This window comes from Somniosus microcephalus, chromosome 9 (genome assembly GCF_052327205.1).
Source record: "Somniosus microcephalus isolate GS21.2 chromosome 9, FLI_Smic_1.0, whole genome shotgun sequence".
NCBI classification, from domain to species: Eukaryota; Metazoa; Chordata; class Chondrichthyes; order Squaliformes; family Somniosidae; genus Somniosus; species Somniosus microcephalus.
Window position 1 is genome coordinate 229,886,527 of NC_140995.1, and position 13,426 is coordinate 229,899,952.

Genomic DNA, 13,426 nt, shown 5'->3' on the forward strand with positions numbered 1-13,426 from the left:
TGATCTAGACGAGGGAACTAGATGTAATATCTCCAAGTTTGCAGACGACACAAAGCTGGGTGGGCGTGTGTGCTGTGAGGAGGATGCCAAGAAACTCCAGTATGATTTGGACAGGTTGGGTGATTGGGTAGAAGCATGGCAGATGCAATATAACGTGGATAAATGCGAGGTTATCCACTTTGGTGTCAAAAACAGGAAGGCAGATTATTATCTGAATGACAATAGATTGGGAGAAGGGGAAGTGCAACGAGACCTGGGTGTCCTTGTGCACCAGTCGCTGAAGGTAAGCATGCAGGTGCAGCAGGCAGTTAAGAAGGCAAATGGTATGTTGGCCTTCGTAGTGAGAGGGTTTGAGTACAGGAACAAGGATGTCTTGCTGCAGTTGTACAGGGCCTTGGTGAGACCACATCTTGAGTATTCTGTGCAGTTTTGGTCGCCTTATCTGAGGAAGGATGTTCTTGCCATGGAGGGAGTGCAGCGAAAATTCACCAGACTGATACCTGGGATGGCAGGAATGACGTATGAGGAGAGATTGGGTCGATTGGGCTTATACTCGCTGGAGTTTAGAAGAATGAGAGGGGATCTCATTGAAACGTATAAAATTCTAACAGGACTGGACAGACTAGATGCAGGAAGGATGTTCCCGATGGTCGGGGAGTCCAGAACCAGGGGTCACAGTCTAAGGATAAGGGGCAAGCCATTTAGGACTGAGATGAGGAGGAATTTCTTCACCCAGAGAGTGGTGAACCTGTGGAATTCTCTACCACAGAAGGCAGTGGAGGCCAGTTCATTAAATATATTGAAGAAGGAGTTGGATATATTTCTTAAGGCTAAAGGGATCAAGGGATATGGGGAGAAAGCAGGGACAGGGTACTGAATTTGGATGATCAGCCATGATCGCATTGAATGGTGGAGCAGGCTTGAGAGGCCGAATGGTCTACTCCTGCTCCTATCTTCTATGTTTCTATGTAACAGGTTTTAAGCAAGTACAAAGGCTGGGAAAGCGGGGAGGGGAGGAATGAACAAAAGGGAAGGTCTGTGCTAGGGTGGAAGGCGGGAGAGATTAAAAGACAAAAGAGATGATGGTGCAAGGCAAAACTGGGACAAGTAAAGAAACAAAAAATGGGTATAGAGGAGGTGTAAACAGCAACAGCAGAATCATTGCGCCGGAGGGACTGGAGTGCATCATCTCCACTGGAAACAGAATTTTAATTTGATTTGTTAAGGTTCCTTTTTTGTTTTAAGTTACAGTCTTTATTGTTTGTGCTCCTTTAAAAAGGGGGCACATGGTTAACTTTTAATTGGCAATTGCTGCATGAAAAAGAGTCAGAACCTGCTGCCCAAAGAAATGGGAGCAGTGGGTATGATCTGAAATTGTTGAACTCGATGTTGAGTCCGGAAAGCTGTAACGTGCCTAATGGAAAGATGAGGTGTTGTTCCTCGAGATTCCGTTGAGCTTCATTTACACTGATAATTGATTGTACTTAATCAATATTAAGAAGAACATAAGACGTAGGAGCAGGAGTATGTCATTTGGCCCCTCGAGCCTGCTCCGCCATTCAATAAGATCATGGCTGATCTGATCTTGGCCTTAACTCCACTTCCCTGCCCGCTCCCCATAACCCTTCACTCCCTTACCTTTCAAAAATCTGTCTATCTCCACCTTAAATATATTCAATGACCCAGCCTCCACAGCTCTCTGGGGAAGAGAATTCCAAAGATTCACGACCCTCTGAGAGAAGAAATTCCTCCTCATTTCAGATTAAATGGGTACCCTCTTATTCTGAAATTATGCCCCCTAGTTCTAGATTCCCCCACGAGGAGAAACATTCACTCTGCATCTACCGTGTCAACCGCCTTCAGAGTCTTATGTTTCAATAAGATCACCTCTTATTCTTCTAAACTCCATTGAGTATAGGCCCAACCTGCTCAATCTTTCTTCATAATGTTATGTATTGTGTGTTCTATTGTGTGTTCTCCTCCCACCTGCGGTGGCGCTGTCACAGGAGATAAATGGTTGGGTGTTCTCGGTTAAGTTTAGCTCTCTTTGTTCGGAACTTTCCAGAACTTCCTTTCCTTCCAATAAGGCACTTCATGTTTGAATCTCTGAGTTCTGAGTCCTAAATTGTGTCTAGGTAGAAAGGTACCGACACAACAAGTGGCGACAAGGAGCGGATGAATCTGCGTACGTTACGGGTGGAGTGAGTAAACAGAAATTTTAATTTGAAACTTGAAATGGCTACTATATTAGGAAACATCGGTGATTTTGATGAAAATGTGGAGCAATGGAGCGCATATACGGAACGTTTTGACTATTTTGTATTGGCGAATGCGGTGGCAAATGAAAAGGTCGTGCCTACCTTTTTGAGTGTAATCGGGCCGAAGACATTCAATTTACTTCGCAGCCTCGTGCAACCAGATAAGCCAGGAACTAAAACATATAAGCAACTAGTGGAAATTCTTGGAGCACATTTTTCACCAAAACCTCTGGTTATTGCTGAGAGATTTAGATTTCACAAACGGAATCAAGAGGAGGAGGAATCAGTGACGATGTTTATTGCTGCTTTAAAAAGGTTATCAGAACAATGCGAGTTCAAGGAGGTGCTGAAGGACACCATTAGAGACAGACTCGTGTGTGGTCTGCAAAATGCAGCCACACAGAAGCGCCTTCTTACTGAGGACAACCTTACTCTTGAAAAGGCCATTGAAGTTAGTGTCTCCATGGAGATGGCGGAAAAGGAGTGTAATGAAATCTGTTTGTCTTGCCTGTATTCGTTTTGCACTCATGTATATTACCCTCCCCCACACGGTGTATAGTTTCACTTCCTCTTCCCTGACTAACCTGGAAGGTTCCAGGTCTTGGCTCTTGGCTCTGCCCCTGACCTCTCTTACTTAAAGATCCCAGGATCTGTATGACTCATTCCTGTGAGCCAGTCAGTGTGTTGAGATGTTAGCTCTGATCTTAGTGATTAAAAGCCAACTTGTTAAAGTCTATAACTTCTAGTTTTGTGGTTATTGAAGGCACATCAATTTTAATCACTAAAGAATACTAGGATGGATCGACTCCTAAAACCAGAGCATCCGGACTTGGATCCACATTCTGCTGAAGCATCAAATCAATTTGGACACTGGCTCAAATGCTTCGAACTCTTTGCGAGGGCCTCATCCGCTAGCGAGGTAGATAAACTGAGTCTACTGACTACTCGCATTAATCATCGGATTTATTCGTTCATCCGGGACGCCACCTCTTACACGGAGGCCATCACTATCCTGAAGGCCCAATACCAGAGGCCAGTAAACGAAGTGTACGCCAGACATCTGCTGGCTACACGCAGGCAGTGACCTGAGGAATCAATGGACGATTTCTTACAGGGCCTAAAGGACCTGGTCCGGGACTGTAACTGCAAGGCCGTGACGGCCAACGTGTACTCTGACGAATTGGTCCACGATTCCTTCATCACGGGCCTCAAATCGAATTATATCCGGCAGAGACTGCTGGAGAAGGAGGTCCTGGACTTAAAAAAAGGCAGTGGCCACTGCGCAATCGCTGGACGTGGCCCAGAAAAACTCTGACTCTTATTCTTCCGGCCATGCGGCCCTCACCGCCTCGTGCGGGCCGAGCGGGCCGCCATCTTGGAATCAGCCATCTTCCCCATCCAGGTCTCAGACCAGCTCTACACCGGCGGTGTCCCCACACAGAAGTTCACCCAGGAGTCCTACTACAGCGGCAATGTCTCGAGGCCCGAAATGCTACTTCTGCGGCCAGGCCAAGCACCCCAGACAACGATGCCCAGCGAAGGACGCTACATGCTTCAAATGTAAGAAAAAGGGGCATTTTAGCAAAGTCTGCAGGGGGAATCCGATTTCCAACTCCGTCACCGTGCCGTGCGGGCCGCCATCTTGGGATCCGCCATCTTTTCCCGACTCAACGGCCGCCCAGGGCCCAACAGTAGCTTCGATCACGGTGGATCAATCCAGGCCACACCCGTTGACAAAATCTATGATGGACATACAGGTAAACGGGAATTTAACGAAATGTTTAATTGACTGTGGGAGTACCGAGAGTTTTATCCACCCTAGCCTGGTACGGCGGCACTCATTAACGGTAACCCCTACACGGAGCAGAATTGCTATGGCTGCTAAGCCCCACACTTCGGACATTTTGGGCTACTGTGTGGTAACACTGACTGTAAAAGGCACGGACTACAAGGATTTTAAACTCCTCGTGATGCCAGAACTCTGTGTTAATGTAATCTTGGGCCTGGACTTCCAGTGCCACCACGAAAGTGTCACGCTAGCATATGGCGGGTCCCATCCGCCACTAACAGTCTGTGGCCTATCATCCTTAAAAATCAGCCCGCCCTCTTTATTCGCTAATCTCGCTCCGAACTGTAGGCCCATAGCGACCAAAAGTAGACGGTACAGTCTGGAAGACAGACATTTTATCAAGGCGGAAGTGGACAGACTCCTGCGGGAAGGCATTATTGAATGCAGTACCAGTCCGTGGCGTGCCCAAGTAGTCATAGTTAAAAATAGCGAAAAGAAACGGATGGTAATTGACTACAGCCAGACTGTTAATATTTATACCCAGCTGGACGCCTACCTTTTACCCCGCATATCAGAAATGGTCAACCAGATTGCGCAATACCGAGTCTTCTCGACTATCGACCTCAAATCCGCGTATCACCAGCTCCCCATTAGAACAGAGGACCGCCCATACACCGCCTTTGAGGCGAACGGACGCCTCTACCATTTTCTCAGAGTGCCCTTCGGGGTAACAAATGGGGTCTCGGTCTTCCAACGTGAGATGGACCGCATGGTTGATGAGAATAAACTACAAGCTACCTACCCCTATCTGGACAATGTCACTATCTGCGGGCACAACCAGCAAGACCACGATCTAAATCTTGCGAGATTTTTAAAAACTGCCCTAAAGCTGAATCTAACCTACAACAAAGACAAATGTGTCTTCAACACAACCCGTCTCTGTATCCTCGGCTGTGTGGTGGAAGATGGGGTAATTGGACCGGACCCTGACCGATTACGCCCCCTAAAGGAACTGCCCCTGCCACACAATCCCAAAGCTTTAAAAAGGTGCCTGGGATTTTTTTCGTATTATGCCCAATGGGTGCCCAATTACTCTGATAAGGCCCGACCCCTCATTAAATCGGCGTCCTTCCCACTATCAGCTGAAGCTCGGGAGGCTTTCACCAGTATCAAACAGGACATTGAAAGGGCTGCACTGTGTGCAGTGGACGAAAGCATTCCCTTTCAAGTCGAAAGCGATGCGTCAGACTTTGCCTTAGCTGCGACCCTCAATCAGGCTGGGAGACCTGTGGCCTTCTTCTCCCGAACCCTTCAGGGACCTGAAATCAGGCACTCTTCTGTCGAGAAGGAGGCACAGGCTATAGTGGAGGCACTGCGGCACTGGAGACACTACCTAGCCGGCAAACGTTTCACCCTGCTCACCGACCAGCGGTCGGTGGCTTTCATGTTTAATAACAAACAAAGGGGGAAAATCAAGAATGACAAAATACTCAGGTGGAGGATCGAACTATCCACGTTCAACTATGATATTATGTACAGGCCGGGAGCCCTTAATGAACCCCCAGACGCCCTATCGCGGGGAATGTGTGCCAGCATTCATACGGACAAATTACAGGGTCTCCACAACGACCTCTGTCACCCAGGGGTCACCCGACTATACCATTTTATAAAGTCCCGCAATCTGCCCCACTCCATCGAGGAGGTCAGGGCAATGACCAGAGCCTGCCGCACCTGTGCGGAATGCAAGCCTCGTTTCTACAGGCCTGACCGTGCACACCTTATCAAAGCCACACGGCCATTCGAGCGCCTAAGTCAGGACTTCAAGGGACCCCTTCCCTCTGCCGACCGTAACGTATACTTCCTCAATATCATCGATGAATATTCCCGCTTCCCCTTCGCCATTCCCTGCCCAGACATTACCAGTGCCACGGTCATCAAGTGTCTCTGTAATCTATTCTGCATGTTTGGCATGCCGAACTACATACACAGCGATAGGGGGACGTCATTTATGAGTGACGAACTGCGCCAGTTCTTGCTCTCGAAGGGGATAGCCACTAGCAGAACCACTAGCTACAACCCCCGGGGTAATGGGCAAGTGGAAAGGGAGAATGCTACTGTTTGGAAGGCTGTCACGTTAGCCTTAAAGTCAAAAGGCCTTCCGACCTCCCGCTGGCAGGAAGTCCTCCCAGACGTGCTCCACTCCATAAGGTCTCTGTTATGTACAGCCACTAACGCTACCCCTCATGAAAAGATGTTTGTTTTCCCCCGGAAATCCACCTCGGGCATATCTCTACCCGCGTGGCTGACGTCTCCGGGGACAGTACTATTGCGGAAGCACGTGAGAGGCCATAAAATGGACCCCCTTGTGGAAAAGGTACAGCTCCTCCATGTAAACCCTCAGTACGCCTATATCGAATACTCTGACGGGCGAGAGGACACTGTTTCCATAAAAGACCTCGCTCCCTCGGGGAGCGGAGAGAACGATGAGAGACCACCCGAGGAAGACCTACACCAAAAAGAGACAGGACGCCCAGAGGTATCAATACCCAACTTTAACCTGGAGGACACTGCAGATAACCTGGAAGACACTGCGGAGGCCCGGACAGCGGAGGAACCAGAATCCACTCCCCTAGCACCCCAACCGGCTTTGCGCCGATCACTGAGAACCGCAAAACCTCCTGACAGACTCACTTATACCAACTTTTAAGAAACATCACCCCGATGGACTAAATCTAAAGAAGGGGTGAATGTAATGAAATCTGTTTGTCGTGCCTGTATTCGTTTTGCACTCATGTATATTACCCTCCCCCACACGGTGTATAGTTTCACTTCCTCTTCCCTGACTAACCTGGAAGGTTCCAGGTCTTGGCTCTTGGCTCCGCCCCTGACCTCTCTTACTTAAAGATCCCAGGATCTGTATGACTCATTCCTGTGAGCCAGTCAGTGTGTTGAGATGTTAGCTCTGATCTTAGTGATTAAAAGCCAACTTGTTAAAGTCTATAACTTCTAGTTTTGTGGTTATTGAAGGCACATCAAGGAGGCTCACCAGTTGAGTTCAACAGGGAGAGTTCACAAGGTGTCGCCTGAGCCTAAAGGTGCGCGGAACAGCACATGTTACCGTTGTGGGAAAACGGGCCTTCACGCTAATGACTGCTGGTGTACGGAGCTGGAATGCCGAAATTGTGGCAAAAAGGGTCACATTGAACGTGCCTGTAGAGGTAAAAAAAGAACAGACAGAGCTGGGAAGCATGGAAGCAAAATGTCTGTATTTGGACAAGAGAGGAAAAAGAGTGTTCATTCAGTGCAGTATGATGGAACAAGCAAAACAGAGGGGAACGACACCTCTGAGGAGGAAGAGGTGCACATACTGACGGTTGCAGGTGATTTAAATGGCTACTGGGTGTCACCACTGGTGGAGGGACAATCAGTGCGGATGGAGGTGGACACAGGCGCGGCTGTGTCCCTTGTTTCAGACACTGTCTACAACAAAATGCTAAAGCATCTTACCCTTCAGCCAACAAACATTGTGCTAAAGACGTATACCGATGAACCTGTGGCCATGAGAGGCGTCATTGAGGTGACAGTTAAATTGAATGGACAGACTGCAAAACTGCCACTATATGTGGTAAAGGGAAATTACCCATCGCTACTGGGACGTGCGTGGCTAGAGAAAATCACGCTGGACTGGCCTGCAGTCCGCATGGTGTCAAAAGGGGAGTCAGGTCTGACTGCAGTGTTAAACAAACATGCAGAACTCTTCAATGGGGAACTTGGGAGCATGAAAAAGATCAGCGTGAGACTGGGCATTAAACCTGACAGCAAGCCGAAGTTTCACAAAGCCTGACCTGTACCCTATGCAATTAGGCCAAAAGTTGAGGCTAACTTGGAGGCCTTAGTCGAGAATGGAGTCCTGGAGCCTGTGAGCGTGAGCAAATGGGCCACACCCATTGTTCCTGTCCTGAAAAAGGATGGATCTGTTCGAATCTGCGGGGATTTTAAAGTGACTATTAACCCGGTGCTGTCTGCGGAACAGTACCCTCTTCCCCTCATTGAGGATCTTTTTACGGGCCTGGCCGAAGGGCAAAAGTTCAGCAAAATAGACTTATGCCAGGCTTATCTACAAATGCATGTCGATGACAAATCAAAGGAGTTGCTGACAATTGTGACACACAAGGGGCTATACAGGTACTGCCGCCTTCCATTTGGAATTATGTCGGCCCCTGCTCTATTCCAAAGGGCAATGGATCAGATTTTGAGTGGACTGCCAGGAGTCCAGTGCTACCTGGACGACATCCTTGTCACTGGGACAAATGAGGAGGATCATCTTCTGAACTTGGATGCGACACTACAACGACTGAAAGAGTATGGACTCAGAGTTCGTAAAGACAAATGTGAATTCTTTCAGTCTTCAGTTGAGTACCTGGGGCATGTGATTGACGCTACTGGCCTGCATAAGGCGCCGTCAAAGGTCAAGGCGATCGTGGAGACCCCAGCACCCCAGAATGTGAGCCAGTTATGTTCATTTCTGGGGCTACTTAACTACTATGGGAAGTTTATTCCAGACTTAGCAACATTGCTGAAGCCATTACATCAGTTGCTATGTCAAGGCAAAACATGGAAATGGACTGAACTGTGCAGCGAAGCTTTCGCCCAAGCAAAGAAAGCATTGCTGAAATCAGAGGTCCTGACACACTTCGACCCAAAGCTACCCGTGCAGCTAGCATGTGATGCATCACCATATGGTGTGGGAGCAGTCATATCCCACATCATGCCTTCGGGTGAAGAGAAACCTATCGCCTTCGCATCATGCACCTTGAACAAGGCCGAGAGTAACTATGCGCAGATTGAGCGCGAGGCCTTGGGAATCGTTTTTGGAATTCGAAAATTTCATCAGTACCTGTTTGGGAGAAGGTTCACACTCCTGATGGACCACCGTCCATTGACTTCAATCTTCGAGCCCCACACCGGAATTCCGTCTCTCGCTGCAAGCAGGATGCAAAGGTGGGCTTTACTGTTGTCAGGACACACATACGACATGAAATATCGCAAATCAGACTTGCACGGCAACGCAGACGGTCTCTCGAGGCTACCCTTGCCTGTTACTCCCCCAGAGCCTCGTCAGATAGACATCTTCTACTTTAGACAAGTGGAGGGAGCACCTGTCACTGCAGTTCAGGTGCGAAGGTACACCCGCAACGATCCAGTCCTGTCTGAGGTAATGGACGATGTCATTCGAGGGAGAGCTATAGGAGATTCTCCTAGTTTGAAACCTTACGTTTCAAAAAGAAATGAGCTCTCCGTCCAGGCAGGTTGTCTTCTTTGGGGATGCCGTGTCATCATTCCGCCACCTCTGAGGGAACCTATACTGCAACAACTTCATACAGGCCACAGTGGGATGGTTCGGATGAAGGAAATGGCAAGAAGCTACTTCTGGTGGCCAGGTCTCAATGGGAATATTGAGGAGAAAGCCAAAACATGTTCCCCATATCAAAGGGTCCGGAATGTTCCACAGCTGGCAACCCTACACCCCTGGGATTGGCCTGCAGAAGTGTGGCAGCGAGTACATGTGGACTTCGCCGGTCCTTTCGAAGAGAAGATGTTTATGGTGGTTGTAGATGCTCATAGCAAGTGGCCGGAGGTCGCTGTGATGAGGTCTACCACGGCAGAGAAAACAATTGAGAAACTTGGTGAGATGTTCAGCCGTTATGGCTCACCGGAACAACCCGTAAGTGACAACAGTCCACAATTTGTATCACAGGAGTTTGCAACCTTCCTGCATGTGAATGGTGTCCAACACATCAGGTCTGCGCCCTATCATCCCTCTACTAATGGCCAGGCAGAAAGGTTCGTGCAAACTTTGAAGCACGCCTTGAAGGCATCGCAAGGTCAGGACTCAATCCACCAACGTCTGAACAGCTTCCTGTTGTCCTACAGGAACGAGCCGCATGCCACAACCAAAACTTCCCCCGCTTCGCTCATGATGAAGAGGCAGTTGCGGACAAGTTTTGACTTACTCAAACCTCCAAGGGCAGAGCAGGTTGTCCAACGTCAACAACAAGCTCAAGTTGAAAAGAGAGAGAAAAGAGCCAAGGAGAGACGGTTTCATCCGGGAGAGCATGTCCTAGCTCGAAACTACAACACTGGACCAAAATGGGTTCCTGCTACGGTGATCGCGCAGACGGGCCCTGTGTCTTACATGGTTGAGACTGCTGAGGACGTCATCTGGAGAAGACACACAGATCAACTGTTGCTAGGAGCAGAGACAGCCACAGAGGCTCCAACGGCTGGTTGGCCTGAACTGTTTCCGGATGATACCGCAAACCAGCATCCCTTGCCACAGTGCTCTTCTCCAACACAGGAAGTCAAAGAGACTGTTCCACCTGTGCAAACTCCTGACTTTCAACTGACACAGGCACCTTCTCCATCTAGGCCTGTGTCAATGCCTACTGCTGTGGAAACCAGCAATGACCACCGGTATCCTGTCAGAGAGCGGCGGCCTCCAAGATGCTTGGATCTGTAGGCTTAGCGACTTACCCACAAGACTGGGGCAGAATAAACCCCAGGGTAAGGTCAGGGGTTGAGGCAGTCTACCTCTACCCTAGGTTAGTTGAGTGCATTGAAAGTAACTTACCTGTTGAGGAATAATGTGGACCTTCCATTTAAGAGGGGAGGAAATGTTATGTATTGTGTGTTCTCCTCCCACCTGTGGTGGCGCTGTCACAGGAGATAAATGGTTGGGTGTTCTCGGTTAAGTTTAGCTCTCTTTGTTCAGAACTTTCCAGAACTTCCTTTCCTTCCAATAAAGCACTTCATGTTTGAATCTCTGAGTTCTGAGTCCTAAATTGTGTCCAGGTAGAAAGGTACCGACACAACACATAAGACAACCCCTTCATCTCCGGAATCAACCTCATGAACCTTCTCTGAACTGCCCCCAATGCAAGTATATCCTTCCTTAAATAAGGAGACCAAAACTGTACGCAGTACTCCAGGTGTGGTCTCACCAACGCCCTGTACAGTTGTAACAGGACTTCCCTACTTTTATACTCCATTCCCTTTGCAATAAAGGCCAACACTCCATTTGCCTTCCTAATTACTTGCTGTCCCTGCATGCTAACTTTTTGTGATTCATGTACAAGAACCCCCAGATCCCTCTGTACCTCAGCAGAAGAAGAAGGAAATAAAAGAAAAATTTGGCACTATTTCAAAAAAGAGTAGGAGGGTCCTGGCCAATACTTACCCCTCAACCGGCATCAGTAAAACAGATTACAGTATCTGGTTATTATCACATCACTAAAACAGATTACAGTATCTGGTTATTATCACATCACTGAAACAGATTACAGTATCTGGTTATTATCACATCACTAAAATAGATTACAGTATCTGGTTATTATCACATCACTGAAACAGATTACAGTATCTGGTTATTATCACATCACTAAAACAGATTACAGTATCTGGTTATTATCACATCACTAAAACAGATTACAGTATCTGGACAGTATCTGGTATTATCACATCACTAAAACAGATTACAGTATCTGTTTATTTCATATCACTGAAACAGATTACAGTATCTGGTATTATCACATCACTAAACAGATTACAGTATCTGGTTATTATCACATCACTAAACAGATTACAGTATCTGGTTATTATCACATCACTGAAACAGATTACAGTATTGGTTATTATCACATCACTGAAACAGATTACAGTATCTGGTTATTATCACATCACTGAACAGATTACAGTATCTGGTTATTATCACATCACTGAAACAGATTACAGTATCTGGTTATTATCACATCACTAAAACAGATTACAGTATCTGGTTATTATCACATCACTGAAACAGATTACAGTATCTGGTTATTATCACATCACTGAAACAGATTACAGTATCTGGTTATTATCACATCACTAAACAGATTACAGTATCTGTTATTATCACATCACTGAAACAGATTACAGTATCTGTATTATCACATCACTGAAAACAGATTACAGTATCTGGTTATTATCACATCACTGAAAACAGATTACAGTATCTGGTTATTATCACATCACTTAAACAGATTACAGTATCTGGTTATTATCACATCACTAAAACAGATTACAGTATCTGGTTATTATCACATCACTAAAACAGATTACAGTATCTGGTTATTATCACATCACTGAAACAGATTACAGTATCTGGTTATTATCACATCACTAAACAGATTACAGTATCTGGTTATTATCACATCACTAAAACAGATTACAGTATCTGGTTATTATCACATCACTGAAACAGATTACAGTATCGGTTATTATCACATCACTGAAACAGATTACAGTATCTGGTTATTATCACATCACTGAAACAGATTACAGTATCTGGTTATTATCACATCACTAAAACAGATTACAGTATCTGGTTATTATCACATCACTAAAACAGATTACAGTATCTGGTTATTATCACATCACTGAAACAGATTACAGTATCTGGTTATTATCACATCACTGAAACAGATTACAGTATCTGGTTATTATCACATCACTGAAACAGATTACAGTATCTGGTTATTATCACATCACTGAAACAGATTACAGTATCTGGTTATTATCACATCACTGAAACAGATTACAGTATCTGGTTTATTCTCACATCACTGAAACAGATTACAGTATCTGGTTATTATCACATCACTGAACAGATTACAGTATCTGGTTATTATCACATCACTGAAACAGATTACAGTATCTGGTTATTATCACATCACTGAAACAGATTACAGTATCTGGTTATTATCACATCACTGAAACAGATTACAGTATCTGGTTATTATCACATCACTGAAACAGATTACAGTATCTGGTTATTATCACATCACTAAAACAGATTACAGTATCTGGTTATTATCACATCACTGAAACAGATTACAGTATCTGGTTATTATCACATCACTGAAACAGATTACAGTATCTGGTTATTATCACATCATGAAACAGATTACAGTATCTGGTTATTATCACATCACTAAACAGATTACAGTATCTGGTTATTATCACATCACTGAAACAGATTACAGTATCTGGTTATTTCACATCACTGAAACAGATTACAGTATCTGGTTATTATCACATCACTAAAACAGATTACAGTATCTGGTTATTATCACATCACTGAAACAGATTACAGTATCTGGTTATTATCACATCACTAAAACAGATTACAGTATCTGGTTATTATCACATCACTAAAACAGATTACAGTATCTGGTTATTATCACATCACTAAACAGATTACAGTATCTGGTTATTATCACATCACTAAAACAGATTACAGTATCTGGTTATTATCACATCACTGAAACAGATTACAGTATCT